Source organism: Kogia breviceps, chromosome 10 (genome assembly GCF_026419965.1).
Source record: "Kogia breviceps isolate mKogBre1 chromosome 10, mKogBre1 haplotype 1, whole genome shotgun sequence".
Lineage (NCBI taxonomy): Eukaryota > Metazoa > Chordata > Mammalia > Artiodactyla > Physeteridae > Kogia > Kogia breviceps.
Window position 1 is genome coordinate 83,520,974 of NC_081319.1, and position 21,645 is coordinate 83,542,618.

At 45.1% G+C, this 21,645-nt stretch overlaps 1 pseudogene; it reads right to left on the minus strand.

Moving 5' to 3' along the window:
* Positions 1 to 230: 230 nt before the first annotated feature.
* Positions 231 to 6,489, minus strand: LOC131764202 (glutathione S-transferase A2-like; annotated as a pseudogene).
* Positions 6,490 to 21,645: the final 15,156 nt, after the last annotated feature.

Genomic DNA, 21,645 nt, shown 5'->3' on the forward strand with positions numbered 1-21,645 from the left:
GAGCTTCCACAGCCCAAGCTCTAAGTACAACCACAAAATTCAATCAAGTAGAGAATTCCAGATTGGGTCTAAGTAAATCAAAATTTTGCTGAAAAATTACAACTTGGGTAAAACTGGTACAATTCTTCCTCATAGTCGATTTTTATAAAATACCTTGAGAATCAGGATGTTACATTAGTATTCAGAAATACTCACAGAGGTGAAGGTCAATGCCCCTGCAATGCCAGGCACTATTTTTCTTGGTCCTCTGATCTCAGTGCCAAAAATACTAAACAGTCCACTTTTTCAGATGCAGGGAGGTAACGGTTTGTTGTTCTTTCTCGGATCAGTGTCATCTTGACATACTTTTGATCAGGTGGGTTCACTGGCAAAAGCATGATCATCTCACCCAAATCTGTTACACCTTCTGAATACATATCAATCCTGAAAAACAAAATGACCAAATCGTCAAATGTCTCCTGCCTTAGATTTTATAGTTTAAGAATGTGTGAGGGACTTCCCTGGTGGCACAGTGGTTGGGAATCCGCCTGCCAATGCAGGGGGCACGGGTTCGAGCCCTGGTCCGGGGGGATCCCACATGCTGCGGAGCGGCTGAGCCTGTGTGCCACAACTGCTCAGTCTGCGCTCTAGAGCCCATGAGCAACAACTAGAGAAAGCCCGCGCGCGCAGCGAAGACCCCGCACAGCCAAAAATAAATAAATGAAATAAATTTAAAAAAAAAAAAAAAAAAAAAAAGAATGTGTGAGAGTGGGGCATCAGGAGGTGATAAAAGTAATTCTCCTCCACTGGGTGCATTCTTCTATGCCAGTCATTCAGTTATGAGTTTTATTAATTTGAACATTTCATTCTAGAATGAGCCATTAAGGTAGACATATGTCTAATATTTTGGTTATACACATGATCAAATATAGGGACAAAGCACACCGGTGACCCATCCAGAGTCAGAGGCAAGAGAGAAATGGGTGAATCACTACAGGTAACCACCGAGACCACACATAGGATTTGCCATGTCTGTTGTGGTGTGTTCTGTGCACAGTGTGAGGCATTAGTGCCACCTCAGTCATGTCCAGAGAGAGTCCTGGCACCACGGTCCCAGTCACATCCCTCTCCCTGTCCCATCCTGTTACACCACCAGGACCATTTATATGTCCAATATCAGTAGTTCCTCCAACTATTTCCCACAGAACATGGCTCCACACCCTCTCCACATACGGTTGCCTGGCTCTGGCTGTGTTTGCATTTCTCAAGACTCCACCCAAAACATATTGTGAGGGGACCTTCCTGGTGGTTCAGTGGTAAATAATCCGCCTTACAATGCAGAGGGCGCGGTTTGATCCGTGGTCAGGGAACTAAGATCCCACATGTGGAGGGGCAACTAAGCCCGAGCGCCACAACTAGAGAGCCTGCTTGCCACAAACTGCAGAGCGCACTGCTCTGGAACCTGTGCACCACAACTAGAGAGAGAAAACCTGCACATCACAATGAAATATCCTGTGTGCCAAAACCAAGACCTGATGCAGCCAAAGATAAAATTAAATAAATAAATAAGTAATAACTAAATCTTTAAAAAAAAAACAAAATATATCGTGAAATAGTGCAATTCTTCACACAGTTTCAACAATGTATATTCCGGGTGATTTTTTGTTTTTGTTCCAAACAGGGCTTCCTATAGGAGTTTTTTAAAGTAAAACTTTATTGAAATATACTCACATGGTATCATTTTCATCCTTTAAATTGTACTATCATCCTGAAACCATCACCACATTCTAATTCCAGAACATTATTTCTATCATTTTATCCAAAAGGAAATCCAGTGCCCTTGGCAGTCACTCTCCAATTCCTCCACATTCCAGCCCCAGGTAACCACTCAACTACTTTCTATTTCTACGGATTTGAACATCTGGACATTTCATACATTTGGAATCATACAGTAGGTGGCCTTTTGTGTCCGGTGTTTTTCATTTAGTATTTTTCAAAGTTCATTCATGTTGTCACATGCATCAGTACTTTACTCTTGTTCATGGCTAAAAATATTCCATTGTATGGATGTACCACCCTTTGTTCATCAATTCATCAGATGTCGGACATTTTGTTTGCTTCCACTTTTTGAATATTATGAACAACACTGCTATGCACTTTTGTGTATAAGTGTTAGTGTGGATATATTTTTGACTCTCCTGGGCATAAACTTAGAAGTGGAATTGCTGAGTCATACGGTAACTATTTGTTTAACTTTTTGAGTAACTGCTCACAGTTCATTACATGATTTTTTTTTTTAATTTTTAAAGTTTTTTTATTTAAAAAAATTTTTTTTTTTTGCGGTACGCGGGCCTCCCACCGCCGCGGCCCCTCCCGCTGCGGAGCACAGGCTCCGGACGCGCAGGCCCAGCGGCCACGGCCCACAGGCCCAGCCACTCCGCGGCAGGCGGGACCCTCCCGGACCGGGGCACAAACCCGCGTCCCCCGCATCGGCAGGCGGACTCCCAACCACTGCGCCACCAGCGAAGCCCTCATTACATGATTTTAATATCAGTCATGTGGCCCCATCACAACAGAGAACAATATGCTTGTATTGAATAAATCTGGCTGCTTCAGACTTACAGTAAAATGTTCCAGATAATCCTGGCATCTTGAGGACCAGCCTTTGTTAACTCTGTCAAGTGGCCAGTCCATATAAAGGACTGATAAATTAGGTTCCTGGTCATCATTCTAAAATTTCTGAAACTTAAGAATCAATTCCTTTAGATCCTTCCCTTTCCAGTCTTTATCCTCCAGACACTCGGGCACTTTGTCCCTTGTCTCTAGCTGTTGGTGGGTGTCCAGCCTGAGCTCCTGGATTCATGGTTCCAGCATCCTCCTGGCTTTATAGTCCATCCGTGTCTGGAAACCTCTGCCACTGTTCTATATCCATGGACCACATCCTCTTTCATAAGCTCTTGATTCCACTCCAAGTTCCACTCTTCCCTCACCCTCATAGGTCTCTACTGTACTCAGTTATACCCACTAAGGTCTACACTGCTGTCGGTCATGATCCCTGTGAGCACATCCTGCTCACTCAAGGAAGGACCTAGATCGTTCCAATTAATCATTGATGAAAGAACAGAAAAAGTACTGTACAGGGCTCTCTCTTTCATGTCTTTCCCATAGAGGTCATATTTGGTGGCAATGTAGCTGAGAATGGCTCTGGTCTGCACCAGCTTCATCCCATCAATTTCAACCATGGGCACTTGCTGGAACATCAAACTCCCTTCTTTTGAAAGAAGAAAAGAAATAGAGAGAAGTATTTGATGAATTACACCCTTCTAGGATGAAAAAATGTTTGCAATAACTGCAGATATAAAATGAAACACTAAAATGATCTGGTACATTAAGCAGGATGGCATTTGGGCTTTAGCTTCCTATAGTCCTTCTTTTTCTTATCAATCTGCCTTTTACTTTTTAACTTATTATTTCATTTCTCTTTTTATTTCCCATTCAGATACATGGGAGTTTCCTTTTAATTCTGTGTCAATTTGTCTTCACGGATATTTTAGAAAGAAGTTGGAAGAAGCTGCAATAGGTTGCCATTTCAAATGGGAAGTTCTCAGGTAAGTCTCACATCATATAAGGCAGGTTTTGAGAGATTTCTATGCGGAGGTCCCTTTCCCTGCTCACCAGGTCTGCAATATTGCTATGATGTTACCTTGTCTAACCTGTCAGAGGAAAGAATTCAAGGCAACTGCTGGGCTTGTTGCTCCCCTCTTCTTTCTAATGCATTTGTTTTCCTTGGGTGGGAGGGCTGTGTGGTATCCTGAACTGATACAGTCACTCACGGTGCAGAAAGGCAGGGAGAGCCCAGAGAGGGCATTCACAGGGCACCGGGGCCGGTTCCTTTAGCAAATACTCAGAGTTCCAGCCCTTCCTAGTCCTGAGTCAGCTGCAACACCTGCTCAAGGAGCCCCACCCCTTACCTGTAACCATGCTTCTCCCTCTCCACTGACCCCACTCCCACCATGCACACACATGGCATTGCTGGGGTTGAAGTCTCAACTTGAGATTTCTACTAGATCCTCCCATTAGAGGAATTTAGTTTCTTGGGCTTACCATTTCTTAACTTATCCAAGTCTTCTGGAGTTTTTATAAATATCTCTTCAAACTGGAAAGCAGAAACAGTCAATGAGTTTTTGTTATTTCATTTCATAATGTTATTGAACTTGAATGACCAATGTCTGGTGCATACTATGGAGAAGCTAAGATTTCCGAATTTGGCAGGGTACACAGAGGACAATGATCATGGCCATTTGGAAATTTACATTAGAGCCACCAAGATAAAAGCATGGGTTGTAGCACGTAACTGCTTACTTTGCAGCTTCAATTCACCTCCACACCGTCTCCACCTCTGTCAATCATTCGGTTGTGATTTGGGAGGGGGAAATCACTGGAGGGAAGGGGCTGGGAAGTTCTTCTAGTTATGGGGTTTTAATATCTCTGGAAAGCCCTTCTCTCCTTGTGAAATCAGGACAAGGTATTGAGTGTCCCCTAGCATGCAGTACCCATGGGGCCAGTGACCCCCAAGATGCTGCCACCAGGGGCCTCTGCTGTATATTACCTTCCTCCATTCAACTTTATATTTTCTAAAGGGGTCTTGATGGTGAAAAGTTTGGGAACTGGGAGTTTCTAACTTGCTAAATAGTTTATTGTGGCTCTGCATGATCCCATAGGGTCAGACTATACAGAGAGTGAGGTGTGTGGGCAACAATTTATAAAGCACCCAGTTTTAGACAACATAGGGGGTGGTGGGTGGTCAGTGTGGGAGGGTGGCCAAGGTAGGATGGGACTTGCTGGTGTGATGTTGCTTGTGAGGCTGACGGAGATGGGGTTGTGAGGATCAGCCTTTGGACCCAGAGAACCCAGAAGTTGTGACCAAGAGCCTCTGGTAAGCCTTGTCCCACACCTTCCTCAGTCAGGCTGGGCTGAAGAAGAGGAGGCTTGGGATCCTCTCAAAGTCCCCCCCTTTTTCAGCCTCCTGTGCCAAACTCATCCTGCATAGGGGCTCTGAACACATCCTTGAACCCCAAAGCTGGATCACAGCGAAAACTGTGGGTTGCTGATTTATAGTAATCAAACAACCTAATCTGGCACTGTTTGAATTTTTATGTACTTGTTTCTTCATGAACTTGATAACGGACAAGGCTAACGTCCTGTGCATTCATGAAGCAATCGAGAAAGTGTAATCCCAAGGCTTAAGTAAACATGTTGTTAGGAGGCTAAGAGAGCACACCAGAGGTTCCCTTTGCAGGACAACACCTCATCTGAAACGCTCCTTTACTGCTTGCTCTCCCCTGAGGGACCAGATCTCTGGAGTCTGTCCATGACTCCCTCCCCAGGAAACCCACACAGATTTGCTATGTCCTTCTGACCTGAGTTAAGAAGTGCTTTTCTCAGTGACACCTTTAGAAGGAAGCACTCAACAGAGTCCCAAATGTGCTCCTGGGAATATGGCATTTTAACACTGTAAAATGCTTGGGTGTCCTCCTAGATGCTCCCATCCCTGTTTTAATCACCCACTTACTTGTCTGCATCCTCACTAGAGTGTAAGCTGCCTGAGGGCAGGGACTGTGTCTGTCTCATTCATTTCCATATCCCCAGAACTTAGTACAGAGCCTGGTAGTAAAGGTGCCCCCCACCTCAAAATCATTGCTGAGTGAATATATTAACTCTTTAACAGATGGTTTGTTACAGTTGGCTCATTCCCCTATTTGTGATTATATCAACTTCAACTACATTTATTTTCTATTATATACATTTATCCTTTTATTGTGGAAATTTCTAGCATGTACAAAAATAAAAGTACAGTGGTTTTCATACCCTTCATACATCTTTAATAATTATCAACTCAAGCCAATCTTGTGTCATCTATATGCCCATCCACCCTCTCCTTCTTGTAAAAATGGAAGAAGATCCTAGATAGCATATCATTTCATCCTTATATACTTGATGCATATTTCTAAAACGTAAGAACTATTTTGAACATAAACAATAATAAACCTAAAATCACACCTAAAATATTAACAATAGTTCTTTAATAACTTATGCTCAATCAACAATCAAGTTTCCACTTGTTGTATGTGTCACAAATAATATTTACAGTTTGTTGAAATGAAATCCAAATAAGGTTCATGCAATTGGATTAGCTGATGTTTCTTTTGTTTCCTTAAAATTGAAAAAAAATAGTTTTCCTGCCCTTCCATGGGCAGGATTATTTACATATTCATTTGGTCAAATCAGTTCATTTCTTTTTTAATGTGCAGCTATTTTTATGTAATGAAAAATCATCCCCAGCTCCTCAAGTGTGGAAGTCTCCTAGCTTATACGAGAAAAGCACTTTGATAGTCAATTTAGATTCAAGTTAAGAGGACCTATCTCCACTCCAGCTGCAGCCAGGAGCCACTGGATGGCCACCATCCTGCCTCATGCATTGACATAGTGAAGCTTGGGCTTTCCTGCCATGATGACAGTCCCTCAGTTACCGTAAAGCTGGATGAATCAGACCACAGAAGCAAACTGCACTTTATAACGTATGTTTGAACAGAAGGGGTAGTGTCTGCCTTCTTCATGGCGGCATTGGAGGGGTCCCATGTGGTTCTTCCTTGGACCAAATTCTCACCTATCAGTGGGTATCATTGTGAAATTGCACCAAACCAAGTCTCAGATTGCATCTGTCCTCACTCTGAGGACATAAACAGAGCAGCTTTGTTCTTACACAAATGTCACCTTGGGCCTGTGAGGGGCTTTGAAACCAGAAAACTTCACTAACAGAGAGAAGCAGGGAGTAGCGTCAGTCTTTGGCTGCCATTATGCACTTGTTCAAAAACACTAACTGGGGCTGAATCCTGCCTTGACCGTACCCAAACCCTTCTAAATTCTCTCTGCAGAAGAGGAAGCTCATTCCTTTCTTTCTATTGGAATTCTATATTTTTTTCACGGCTGGGTGAATTTTATTTTACCATCTAGAGAAAGAGATGTTAGTACATTACCTTTATAGTATATGGAAAGGAACTAACATATGTTTAGTGTCTACCACATAGTGGGCATTTCTCATTTTTATCCTCATTTCATCTTCATAACAATTACTTGAGGTAAATTCTGTTATTATTCTAAGTTTACAGTTGAGGATTTTGATGTCTCTAGAGGTTAAACAACTAGCCTAAAACAAGTGGGGAACCTATTCCAATGCACTTTTATTTGACACCAGTGTCTTGGAACTTCACCACACCAGTGTTTGCCAACTATGGGTTGTGGCCCATTGTGGACTGTGAAATCAACACAGCGGGTTCTAACTACCATTTTTCAATTGCAATATAATAGTAAATACCAGGGTGTATCATACATAGTAAGGCTAGGTACTTTTTGCTAAAACTTTCATTTTAGTTACAGTTATGTTGTGTGTGAGTGTCTGTAACAGAGAAGACCAAGCCTGGCCCAGGCCAGGAATGCAAACCCATGGGTCAAAATATCTGTGTTAACAAAAATTGGGCAAGCTGGAAACTGTTAGGTGAGCCAACATAGGTTGTGAAAGAATTCACAGAAATATTAGCAAGGAGAGAAAAGAGAGTTTTTATTTACTTTCCAAGGGAGGAAAGGGGCCAGACACCTAGAGTGGCATCAGCACCGAAGGGTGGGAGTTTGAGTCTTTTATTGGCCTCCAAAGGGCAAGGTGCAGGAAAAGGGGGAGGGTTTATGTCTATTCTGGTCCACAGCAGTACCCAGGCTGGCTGTGTCTCTACAGGGTGTGGTTTTTCGGAGAATAGACTTGCAGTCTTCAGTAATTTTCCAGTTTCTGAGTGTCTGGAAGAGATTTATAGTGGCCCTTGACGAGCACTACTCTATTGTGAACAATGTTACATGGGTTTACAGAAACCAAAACCCCAAACCAGGGACTTCCCTGGCTGTCCAGTGGTTAAGACTTCACCTTCCAATGCAGGGGGTGCAGGTTCAATCCCTGGTTGGGGAGCTAAGATCCCACATGACTGCCGGCCAAAACACCAAAACATAAAACAGAAGCAATATTGTAACAAATTCAATAAAGGCTTTAAAAATGGTCCACATTAAAAAAATATATTAAAAAAAAAAACCCAAACAAAGTCTTGACTGAGGAAAAGCAAGCAGAGGTAATATTTTAATCCAAGCTCCTCTTATTATTTTGAAATATTGTTTCCTTAACTGTAACCCAGACCCCCAAGCTTCGTCTGCAACGTTAAGAGCTGGGACTCCACTAATTTTACCTTAAAATCAAATTAAACTGTAGAGGCAACACACTTCATAAAACTGGTACTTCTTTAACTTCTTGATTATTCAGATATTATCAAATATATATATATATGGCTTGTATAAATACTTAATAAAAATAAAGATTAAATATATATATCAATTTCAGCTTTTTTTTTCCCCATTTGGGAAAAAATACTGCTGAAAAATTCAATTTCCTCTCTCACTGAGTTGCCAACAGGGATAGAATGGGCCTTTTTGCCTCTGCTAACCTCTAGTGGTGTCAGCAATTGTGGTTAAAAAGAACAGAAAAAGCAGGTGGAAACGGAAGGGGAAAGAAAGGACACGCTCCTTGTGGAATGCATGGAAATCCCAAACACGTTTTAGTTAGAAATGCAATTTAGACCGCTGACACGAAAAGTCATTGATTGGTGGTGGTTAAATACCTCTCAAACAAAAGGTTGCCATAGTTGCAAAAATAACAACCATGTCATTACCACATTTTACCTGGGAAACAACTAGAGTAAAGAATCTCAACCTAAATTTGCAACCCAGGAACTACCTAAATCAGAGCTGAATTCAGGGCAGACCAGTAACAGATGTTATGTGGAGGCAGCCCTGGTTTATATCGTAAGTGCTGTTCACATCCCGTTCTCTGGAGTTGTTACTGGAGAAGGGTATGGACCCAAGGACAACAGTTATGAAGAGGTAATCAAGCCACCAGGGAGGTGGACCGGTGATGCATTTTGTTCCAGGCACTATCTATATGGCATTGCGAGGACCAATACCCTCATTCTACAAGTAAGGAGACAGAGGCTCAGAAAGACAAAACTTGCTTTGTCACCGAGCTGGCAGAGCCAGACGCCAGGTCTTTCTGATTCCAGTTTCACCATATGCCTCTCACCCTCAGTGGAAGAAAGGAAGCAAACCATGAACTGGGGTTTGAAACATGTACCAAAGCCACCACCATTGGGAGCATGTGAGGGTCTCAAATATAAAGCAGGCAGAGATTAGAGCAGGGAGGTGGACAGGGCAGCCCAGGACTTTGACTCCTGAGTAGATAAAATACAGGACACAGGCAACATTTCGGACATACTTGTACCAAAAAACTGTTTGTTGCTTATCTGAAATGCAAATTTAACTGGGCATCTTGGACTTTTATTGGCTAAATCTACAACCCTACTCCCGGGTACCTTTTGTGTCTGGTTAGTTTGAGTCGGAGGCAGGGTCTTGGAATTGTCCTTAATAAGCAAATGCTTGATGATTCCTATGGTATAGACAGCAAACAGGGGATGAAAGAAGATAGAACATTCTCACCCCTGGTAAGGGTCACATTCTACGTGGGGAGCCAAGACTGTGTTTGTTTGGAAAGATGAGTAAGAATACAGGCCGTGTCTAAAACGTCAGTGGGCACATAGATACGTGAGATCGTGTTAAGAGGCAGATTCTGATTCAGCAGGTCTGGGGCCAGGCCTGAGACTCTGCCTTTCAGCTCCTAGGGGGCTCCCCACGCTGCTGGCCCGGGGCCGCACTTGAGGAATAAGCGTGTACCATGTGAGCAGTTCAGACCCGAGCGCTCTCCAGATGGAGCCGTCCACGCCACGATGGGTGGGAGACACTGGGGCCCACGGCTGAAGTCTCAAGAATCGGGGTTTCAGACACAGCGTTCTGCCTCGATTACAGTCAGGCTGTTGGTCTTAATCTTTCGCTTTGGGCAAAAGACACACAAGGCACTGCTCAGCCAGAATTGCTGACCTGGGGGTGTTATCTCTTTTCTATCAGCAATTTCTGCAGTGTTCTGACACGTGGGGCAGAACATTTATTTTCCGGCAGATACCTGTGCTAAAGGATGCAGAGATCTCATTTCATCTTTCTGCCACTAGCGTGAAGCACCCCCTTCCCCACAATCCCACTTTTCAATGCTTAGTTCTTTTTGAATTACAGGGAGCAGGACTGCACTGTGGGCCCAGACCTAGAGAGACTCCTAAGGGGCAAACCCCAATTGCAGGAGGGCCAGGCAGGCATTTGGGAGCAGACAGTCTTCCCTGCCCTGGACCAGCCACCATGCTGCCACCAGATGTATCTCTGTTGTGGACTTCTAGGCCTCCTACCTCATATTTGGTAGACTTGGAGGCAGATGTCATCTTCAGGGTCATCAGCACAAATCTCTACTCCCCATTGCAGGTTTGGAAGGAGAGAAAAACTGAGATTTACGGAGGAGGGTCTGCTATGCACCAAGCATTGAGCCTAAATCCACCACTGGATTCACAAACTCGCCTGATTTTTAGTTTTTGTTAAATTCATTTCATGTGTGTGAATAAACATCTGTCTTTAGAGTTTACAGACAAACCGGACACTGCAAGGGTATCTTTTTGCTCTTCTTGATGTGGATTCCCTGATTAAACAGAAGATGATTTTGGAAATTGTTCAGGTAGGGGATAATCCTTCACATGAAAAAGGCTTTGTAATTCCATTCCCCAGGAGGGACTGGGGCTGCCCCTCCCTTTTGGCTGATCATAGGGAGAGGTCTGAGAATGGGCAACACAGCAGGAAAGAGGCAGTGCTGTCTTGTAATAAGGAAGAACAAATCTGACTCCATATTAGATCTGGTCCTTTTCCTGTGCTTAGTCATGCTGGCTTTGCACTTTTTGTAAAAGAATGTTGCCTGTGGCCTGAAATATACAGGATAGCCTATTTTCACGGCTCTAACCTTTAAGAGTCCATTCATATAGAGATAAAGAGTTGCATAACAGAGAATAACATTTGTCTTGTTGAAGGTTTACAGGAACATTGTGACCTGACCTACCGGACAGCTTCAAGAACAAAGGATTCCTACACCAAGAAGTTTGCAACAACTGACCATGCCCCTCCCTCACCTTCCCTTTAAAAGAGCTTTGCTGAAACCCTTTGAGGAGTTTGGTGTTTTGGTGCACAAGCCACCCATCTCCTTGAATGGCCCTGCAATAACCCTTTTTTGCTCCAAACTCCCACATTTTGCTTTGTTTGGCCTCACTGTGCATTGGGCACATGAACTTGTGTTTGGTAATACTCTGAGCAGAGGCTCTGAGCAACTGAGGGGCTTCATGGGGACCCCTGGCATCAGGGGGACTTAACGGGGCAGAATGGTCTGGTAGGAGCTGGGGAGGAAAACAACACAAGCAGACCTGTCGCCTTGCTTCTTCAGTAAGAACACACTCAAAGCACTACAAAAAATGGAAAGCACTAAATGTTTATGCTAGAAATCAAAATAATCTATTCTTTCTCCCTCCGTAAGGTTTTACTTCCTAAAAATCCTATCAGAACAGAAATCTCATCCTTTCATGGCCCTTGGTTTATTCCAGTTCTGTTTGGTTAGAGGTTCCATAATTACACTTTGTTTTGGGATCCTTATTAAAATTTTGGTCCAAATGCAGTACAGCTCTAACAGAGCTTCTGTTTTTTCAGATTTCACTCTTTATTGTCATCAGCAGTAGGAAATGTCACAGTCCTGGATCCTGGAGGTGGAGGGGACTTGCTGCGCTGTGCACCCCCTCCCCCAGTTCTCGTCTGCCCCTCCCCCACTGCCTCCTGGGCTGAGGGGGTTGGAGGGCCCTGGGAGGTGGGGATTTGGGGGGGGGGCATCTTAGATGTCAGCCCCGCCCCACCCTTCTCCCCGCCGGAGGATCTGAGCGCACAGCTGTCACCGACCCGGACCCTGTGTCACACCCGCCTCGGCCAAATAGATCCCTGCAGCCTACCTTTTCAAAGACGGGGAAATGCCTGGTTTTAGCTTTCTTCACGATTAAAGCCAGGTTTTCCTTTTTCCTCTGGGGGTTAGAACGCAGCCAGCGCCACCATCATTGTAAGGTTCAGGATGCCATCGGCATACATGTAGATCCTGACAAGACAGGTGGACTCTCAGTACGAGAGGAACCTTTGAGTATGGGGTTTCCTGATCCGCCACTTTTTTTGGTGCAATTAGATATTGGGGAAATGACTTTTTTTTCTTTTTTATTGAGGTAGTTGATTTACAATGTTGTGCTAGTTTCAGGTGATTCCATTATACACACATATATCTATTTTTTCTTCAGATTCTTTTCCCTTACAGGTTATTACAAAATACTGAGTCTAATTCCCTGTGCCATACAGTAGGTATACTACGGAACAGGTCCCCTGACTGCAAATCCAGATAAAATTTTATAGTTTCAAGTCTTTGTTTCGTCTTAAGTTTAGTCATTCCGGTGAAACCGAACTATTCCTGGGAGGAAGAACCCAATCATCCTCAGCCAGGCCTAGCACAGTGCTCAGCACAGAGTGGATGCCTGTGGTGTATAAATGCAAAAACAAAAACAAAAACCGTGGCCACTAATCTTCACCCTTCAGTATTTGTGATAAAATGTGGCAGCTCTTCCCCCATCAGTAGATGGGGTCTGCTGCCTGGGCTGACCTCATGACTTGCTTTGACTAACAGAATGAGGTCCTAGTTCTGAGACTAGAACCTAAGAGCCTGTGTGCTTTCACCCTCTCTGACAGCCCTGCCTGGCTACCAGGAGAACAAGCTCAGGATGAGAGACTGAGAGACACGGGGCCATTTGCCTCCCACAGTTGATAGGCAGCCAAAACCCAACCAGGATCTCCTCGCTGACTACTGGTTGACCACATGGGAGTGAGTCCAGTCAAGATACGTCAAGCCTGGCCCAGAAATGCTGATACCCAGACGAACCATAGACTGGTGAGCAATAATCCTTGCTGATTTAAGTCACTGGGCTTCAAGGTGACATGTTTTACAGCATTATTTGCAGTAATTGATCATTGATACAATGCTCAATATTTGTTTCCTGAGTCAGTCATTTCCACCTTCATGCAGAATAGTTTACCAGGTCATCTGATGAGAACACACTTTGGTTAATCATGATTATTATAAAGCTTTCTACATTTACTCTGACTGTGTTATGGTATAAGTGCTTTTGGTTTTCAAAGTTTCAGGTGTATAAGAATCACCTGGAAGGGGTGGGTTGTTAAAAATACTCACCCCACCCTCCAGATATTCTGATCAGGGATGGAGTCTGAATTCTTTAAAAAGCACAACAGGTGTCACTCTAGGTCTACACAGCAGCGGGATGGACGTGACAGCAAGAACCCAAGTCCTGGGTCCAAATGTCAGCTTTAGCCCTTCCCGGCCATGTGACTTCATGTAAATAACTTATCTGAGCTTCAGTTTCATTTTCTCTAAAATGGTCATCATATCCAACTAGCAGGATTTTGAAAGGATGAAACAAGATAACATAAGTAAAACAATATTGTCAACAATCAATGTTCAGTAAAATCAAATTTTTCTTCTCTGTCATGACTGCCTATATAAATAATGCATTTAAAGATGTACTACATATAGTGCTATTTTCATGGGGTCTTGAAGAAATGAGTAGCCTTTAAATTTTCACTCACACCTGTACATTAATGAGGATAAGGAATTTTACCTAGAATAGGAGCCAGACCTCACCAGTGCATTGGCAAAGGACACAATTAATTCCCCCAACTTCCAATACTGTTCCTACTTGGCTTAATGAGAGGTGGGAACATGGTGGAAGCCAGCACAGGCACCAGTGACAGCTTTCCAGGAAGCCAGTATCCCTGTCTCATGGAGTGATGGAGGACTTCAGGCAAGTCTTCAACTTCTCTGAGCCTATTTTATGATCTGTAAAAGTATCTGTCCTATCCATCTCACTGAGTTTCTTTGAGTGGGATCACACCTGTGACCATACTTTGGAAATATCAATACTATTGTTAATGGAGACACTGCAAAACCTCCATTTCCTAGAGGCAGTTCTACATTTGTCCAAAACTGAATGAACATCTAAAGCTGGGCTCTGTGTTGCTGCTTATCAGTGATGCAAACAGCCATTAGAAATGATCTCTGCTTCTAAGAGCTGATCGTCCTCTTCAGAAAGATTAAAAAAAAATCTCACATCAAGAATGCAGGAGAGGATCTTTGAGATCATTAAGTTCAAGTCATTCATATTATAAACGATGGTACTGTGGAGGTCAAGGGGGCAAAGTGACTTGCTCAAACCCAGAGGGGACAGCTAAGCTGGCAGAAGTGGCCTTCTGACTCCTGGCCCAGTGCTCTCTCTGGCTGTCCCTGTTTACAAATAACAGCAATGCTCAGGAGGGTGTCCCAAGCACAATAGCAGCATCACAGACTCAGGGAGGACTGGAGCATTTCTTGAGCTGTTAGGGAGCATTTCCTGCCAGATTGATCATGGGAGAGTTCATGGAGATACGTCCATTTATTTATTCAGTACATAGGTATTTAACCACTGCTATGTGACTGTTCTTATTTAGAGTAAAATGCGGCAGAAATAAAGAAGAAGAGGGGAAGAAGCGCTTCAGAGGTATTCTAGATAATAAAGGTCCTGGACAAGAATTGGGAAGGGCTAAGCATGTCTCCCCCCTCAATGAGATCTCCCGGCATACTGCAATCTAGGACCAGAGAGATTCTGTTATTCTATGAGGAGACAGGATGCAGAGAAATTAAAGGCCTTGCCTCAAACCATACAGTTGGTAAACACTAGGTCTGTTGATGACTTGCTGAATGTCTTTCTTAAAAAATAATTTGTGTTAATTTCATGACTATTTATCAGCAACAATAGGGACACTGGGTTTCCTTAGATAAAGAAAATATCGATCACATTATGGCTGTTAGAAGTTTAAGAAGGACTGAGAACTCACCAGTCTTCTCTCTCAGTGTGAGAAAATTTTGGGGGAATTGTAAGGATTAAGGACTTCTTCTAAATTTAATCAAATTTGGATCTTTTCTACAGTTTTGATTCTACAGTTGTGACCTGGTAAAACGGTATCTGTTAATCTGCTAAAACCACTACGAAAAAGTGAATAGGAACCATGAGAACCAGAGAACATCTTCGGTCCCTTTTCGGTCCCCAATTCACCCTCCCTTTTACTCCCTCTCCTCCAACCCACTGGATCATTGTAAAGAATTCTTGAAGGATTCTCTGGTGGGATGGCGATTATTGAACCAGTTGGCACTGGGTCAACCAGGCTATCATATCTAGTCGAAGCCAGAATCATAACCTACTTGAGGAGCTTTTATGAAGGCTAAGGAGGTACTGCTGACGACACATTTAGCTCTGTGCCGGGGACACAGCAGACAGTCAGTGTTAGCAATCACACTGTGGGCCTTTTCTAATGGTTGTCATTCCAGAGCTCTGTGTTGAAATGAATATTTCCAGGAACATATTTGTGTTTTTTCCAATAAGATAACATTGAATACATCTAGGCTCACCCTTCTGCAACTTCTCATATTGTTCTCTAGTTTCAAGAAATTCTTCTTCAAACTAGATAAAGGATAGAGACATTGCTATAACCTTAAGGTGAGAGAGAGAGAAGGAAAGAGAAGGGGGGGAGAGAGAGAGGAAGAAAGAAAGAAAGAAAGCAGGAAAGAAAGGGAGAGATAGAGAAAGAAAGGAGAAGAAAGAAAAGAAAGAAAGAGAAGGGAGGAAGGCAGGGAGGGAGGGAGAAAAGAAATGCTCACAGTATAAAATTCCCAACGGCTTCCTGAATGAAAACTTTAAAAGGAACCACAAAGCTATCTACCACATAGCTGAAAATTCTGACAGAGTGTGTGTATAGAGTAGCTTAGACTGACATGGGACTGGCATCCCTTTTTGGCTGTTGCCTACTTAAAGGATATCCCCAAGCCCCCAATTCATATTTTTCCTTTTCTTCATCTTAGTTCTGCCTTCTCTCCAAACTCTTGTCCTTTCCTCCAACTTCCCCAGTGATTTCTCCTCTTCCCTTTCCTCTCTTTCTTCTCTCTCTTCTGTGTTTTATCCCTCCATGTCGGGTCAAATTAAGTTTTTCTTTGATGCTCACATATTCAATGAAAGGGATCCAAAGATCATTATTCAGGTGGGCGTATTATCATTTACTGATGGAGTTTCCAAAGCTTTTGCGGGAGAAAGTGACCTTTTTATCCCCCACACCTTGAGATCGGGGGTAAGATAAGGTGAGTAAAACAAAGCAAAATAAAGAAAGTCCTAAGTTCATGTTCTAGAGGAGATGACATTCAAATAGGGACAAGGGAGTCTACACCTGCATGAAACAAAACAATTCCAAAGCACTTGTGAAAATCTACAGAGAAGTCAGCGAAAAGGAATTCAGAGTTAAGGAAAAATCCCAGTGGGGCAGACCTTTCAGAGGAGGGTCAAGGGGGACCAGGCTGCAGCTGGGCCTAAGGTTCTGGTGGGCAGTCATGGGTAGAACATGGTTGAGGTGCCGACCAGAGCTGGAAAGACCCCAGGAAATCAGCTGGTCCCAACAGAGAGAATGATTTAGGTGCGGGCCTCCTCTCTCTCCTCTCTCTCCTCTGTCTTGTGATCCACCAAGATCTTTCCAGGCTCACAAAGCTTCCAGAAGACCTCCCTAGGCTTCCCCCTTCATACCCCTGTTTAAGCAGAGGACTGTGATCCCTCCTTCACCTCTTACAAAGGAAGGCAGTTGGAAAGGAAAGAGTGGATTCAGCTTGAAGTCACCATCCTGACTTTTGAAGGGGGAAGGGGACCACATCAGTCTCACCCAGAGTACCCTCCTTCCCTTTCCCAATCAGGAACCAACCTCCATGCCAGCTGCAGCCAGCAGCTAGCAGATCGACTCCATCCTGCCCCGGCCATGGAAGTAGCAGAGCTTGGGTTTGGCCACCATGACTCCTGGCTTGGGTTTTCTGAAGGGCAAAATAAGAGAAATGTGTTTAAAGAACAAACTAACACAGACTGTATGGTGTGTCTCCACTTAAAAACAACTCCAAAATTGGTGAAACAAAACTATTATTTAGGGATGCATACATAGGAGGTAAAACTAGGAAGAAAAGCAAGAAAGAAATTATCACAGGTACAAGATGGTGGTTACCTCTAGTAAGGAGAATGGGGGTTGTGACTGGGGAGGGGGATGTGTAGGGTTCTGGGATGCTAATAATGTTCTGTTTCTGAAGCAGAATTAGTAATTAGCCTTTATAATTAGTCTTTAAACTGTATAAAAATGTTTTTGCACTCTCCTGTATGTATGCTCTATCTCACGATTTAAGAAAAAGGAAAGAACAAACTATACCTATCAAGGTATCTGTGTTCTGTAGATTCGAGAGCCTGCCTCTGGTATTCTGAGAAAGGAACCAGGGGTTAATAAGATGGTTTCATGAATGACCCTGAAAAAGAAATCTTTTCTAACAGTGGGAAGGAGCTGGACCTGTTGGGCCGGAAATGATCCGTGGGAACCGGGGACTTCTTCGTTTCTGTCACGAGATTTTCCTGATGCTGGGACAAGCACAGAAGCAGACTGAGATAGGACCAGGATCTAGTCCTTACCCGGCCACCAAGGAGCTGGGTAACCTCAAGTCCAATTCCCTCAACCTCTGTCTGCCTGCATGCCCCCATCTGTAACTGGGAAGAATTATGCTAAGTGACCTGCGGCCTTTGCAAGCAGAGTATAGTGATAACGCACATGTACCCAGTGGCACTTTCTATCTCATGGTTGCAAGAGTCACAGCGGCTATTATGTTAGTGACCACTGCCAGGATTATAGAGGGGATCAAATGAGATAACATAAAGGCAAAGTGCTTTGAATATACTAAAGCTCTATACCAACTAAGAGGGTGGCTGGATCTTCTTTTCTCACATTTGCCCCTCTGACCCCAGATGTAACCACGCATCCTTCAAGAAAATGGCAACAATGTCAGCTGTTGGCACAGCGAAAAAGCACCTGGAGGCGCTCAGGGAGGGTCAGGGTGAGCGTATGGATGGGGAGGCTGCCCTCAGCTTCCTGAGCAGAGCAGCACTCACCGTGGTCCTCTGTCAGGTAAGCCCCAGACAGCCCCACATCATGCCCTAGCCAGGGTCCCACTTAAGGATGCTGCCTGCACTAACAAAACTCACGAGGAAGTAAAAAAAAAAAAACAAGAATACAAGTAGCTCAGTTTATGATGAGAAATGTAATGTTAATACCCACAATCCTAAGACAACAAAGTCACTCGGGTTCCCAAAGTCTTGCAGGTGTTTTGAAGCCATTTTCCCTCACAACCGTCCTCTTCTCCTCTGTGTTGGATTTACAGTTGATCTCTTGGAGAAGTTGGATTCCTTTCTCGCTGTGGTCTTGCCAGCCCAAGGCACTGCCTATGTTTGGTTGTTGTCCAGATTCATTCCTTTAAAATTGCCTCTTTAGCTACAGCATGTTGACAATTAAAGGAACTTCCTGAAAACCCACCACTTTGTTGTCTTGGGAGACACGTTGATTAAAAAGGCACCACAATTCTCTGATTAGAGGAGCTATGTTTAAGGCCAGCAACTCACTACTGATAAACCTTAAAATGAATCTTACAGTAAAGTAAATGTGGAGAAAATATGAGAAGAGGAGGATGGCGACTGTTTTCTAACCTCTCTCCAACAAGGTAACTCCTGAATTCTCTGATCTCCTGGAGCGTCCCTCGTAGGATGGTTAAGGACCAAAGAGAAGAAGCCCCTCACACTCTTAGAAGTCAAAAGGAGGAGGGCACAGGAATTCACCAATATGCCAAAGGACACGCACACAGTGGGTTCCCATGCCCGGGGCTTTCACATTCCAGGTGGACCAGCTTCCAGGTTCTGACCAGGTGTCAGGAGGTAGCAAGGCAAAAGAAACTGGGCAACTGACAAATGCTTCAAGCCCTCCCTCAAAGGATCCCCTCCAGGTCCCCAGGCATCCTGCAGCCTTCAGACAAAAATCAAGCAGACAAAAGGATTGGCAGCAAAATGCTATCCTAAACTTATTAAGAATGGGGCAAGCTTCTTGTTGGCATGGCAGGGTCGACATTCAAAGGGATGTAGAGATATGGGCCCTTGGAGGTGGAATCAGTGGGAACCCAGCAACATCGGACAAATGGATAGCAGTCTAGGTGCTAGGAATGGAATGTCGTAGTTTCCATGGGGAGGGGAGAGTCACTGAGTGAGAGGGAAACCTGTACTCCCTGGGGTATGACCTCCTGGAAGTGGATTAATGGCCACTCTGGCCTGTCCAAGGGAATGAACACTGAGAAAGCTGAGGGTTTGTAACTGAGCAGGACCCTATGGGGCCTTCCCGGAACAGACGCCTTTGCCCCCGTCCTCTGCTATCACTCCTCTCTGAAGTACCTAGATAATAGTATCTGATGGACATTTCTGAGTTGTTCTACAGATGCTAAAACCACCACCAAATGGAAGAAATTAACTACTTCATGATCATGAGCACACAGCCCCCAGACCTACTGGCTGCCTAAGGATTGATAATGTGACACCACGCCCTTACCTCACCATCAACCAATCAGAGAATCGGGCACCAGCTGATCCCATACCCTGGGACACCCCTCCCTCACCTGGTCTTTAAAAATGCTTTGCTGAAACCCATCGGAGAGTTTGGGCTTTTTGAGCACTAGCTGTTCTGGACTCCTTGCTCGGTGCCCTGAAATAAACCTCTGCACCTTCCTTCACCACAACCCAGTGTCAGTAGGTTGGCTTTACTGCACGTGGGTGAGTGGACCCAAGTTTGGTTCGGTAACATACTCGGGTGTGGATCTGCTTTTGTTCACGTAAAGCCTACTCCGTGCTAGACATGGGGGTTGGATCCTAAAACAGAAATGATAAGTGGGTGTGACTATCCCCATCTTTCAAAGGTTGGGGGCTCTGGGCTTTAGAGTCATGAGTCTTCACTATTGTACAATCTTATTCCGTCTCTCCTAATCCTTTAGATGGGGGTGGTGATTGCACTTCCCACCCCAGAGGGTTATTGTGAAGACCGAGGACTGAATAAAAGTAATAGATAAAATACATACCATGGGAGAGGTGGAGTCAAGATGACGTACTAGGAGGACACGGAATTCACCTCGCCTCACAACTAGGGCACCTACCAGGTACCGGTGGGGGACCAAGGACACCTAAGGGGACGGGAGGAACCCCCAGCGACCCGGTAGGCTGTGGGGCGTGGGGGGAGTGAAGGGGGAGGAGAAGTGGAGGCAGGACGGGACTGGCACCCCTGAGGGGCGGCTGCGGGAGGGGAAAGGTTCCCACGCCCGAAGGGGGAAATTGGGGAACCATTGGGAGGGCAGAGGATCAAAAGGGAGCTTGGCCAGGTTTCCCCTGCCCACTTGGGCCCCCAGGAACCTGTTGAGATCCGGGCCTGATGCTCTGCCCACCGAGGCCCCCTCCAGCCACGCGGGTCCTGAGGGAGGGGGAGGGAGGGAATGGGGGAGCAAAAGTAAAGGCCGGACCTCCAGGACGGCACCCCTGAGGGGCGACTGGGGGAGGGGAGGAGTTCCTACACCCTGCGGGACCCACCTACGGTTAGGGGTCCAGCTGCGATGGGGGAGACCCTGGGGGAGACGGTGGGGGAGGGGCACGAAGGCGGCCAGTGCCTTCCCCGTCCACTTAGGCACCAGGGAGCCTGCTGGGCTCCCAGGCCTAATCCTCTGTCCTCGGAGCCTCCCTCCTGCCGCACAGAACACAAGCCCAGCCCCTATACCCCCACCCAGGGCCCCTCGTCTACCCTCGGAGACCCCCTCCAACATGCTGGGCCTAAAACCCACCCGCACACCCTCACTCAGGGCCCTACCTCCAAACCCCGGAACTCCACACTCCCGAGGCCCTGCTTTCTACCTGTGGCCTCTCCCCTTCTTCAGGTCCTAAGCGGGGGCCCGGGCCCCGCCCCGCCCCGCCCCGCCCCGCCCCGCCCCACGCGGCCCCGCCCCACGCCCAAACGTCACCACCCCCAGCCGCCTAGGTCCCGCCCCACCCTAAACCCATACCTGCCTAAGTTCCACCCCTGCCTAAACTCTGCCCCCATAGCCAAGGCTTTTTTTTTTTTTTTCCTTTTCATTTCTCCTCTTTTAGATTGGGGTTCTGTTTTACCTTGTTGATTCATTGTTGTTGATTCTTTTATATTTTTATTTTTCCTAATAAATGTTTTAATTTTCTAATTTCATTCTTTATACTTTCTTAGTGATCTCTCCTTTTGGCTTGTTTCCCTCCCACCTCCCCATTTTATTATTTTTACCCAAAAAATAGCCATTGTAAGTCTGCATTCCTACCTTCTTGCCCAAAAGAAGGAAACTTTTTTTCTGGTTGTTAATAACCAGACACTACTTCGTATAAAAGTCTCAGCAAATGTCTGTGTGCCCCATTGATGGCTGTCTCTAGCCAGCCAGCTGCCCTTCCTCACCTCTTAGCCTGGGGTCCACAACATTCTGCATTGGGCTCCCAGGTGAACGATGGAGTCTCAGCAGGACTGCAGTCCCCACCCCAAACCCGCCCAGGAGGAACTGTTCCTTCTAGAATAGCAGAGACAGAGGAGGGGCCCAATATCTCTTACAATCTCTCACCCTAGCCAAGAGCCAACTGCTCCCTAGGA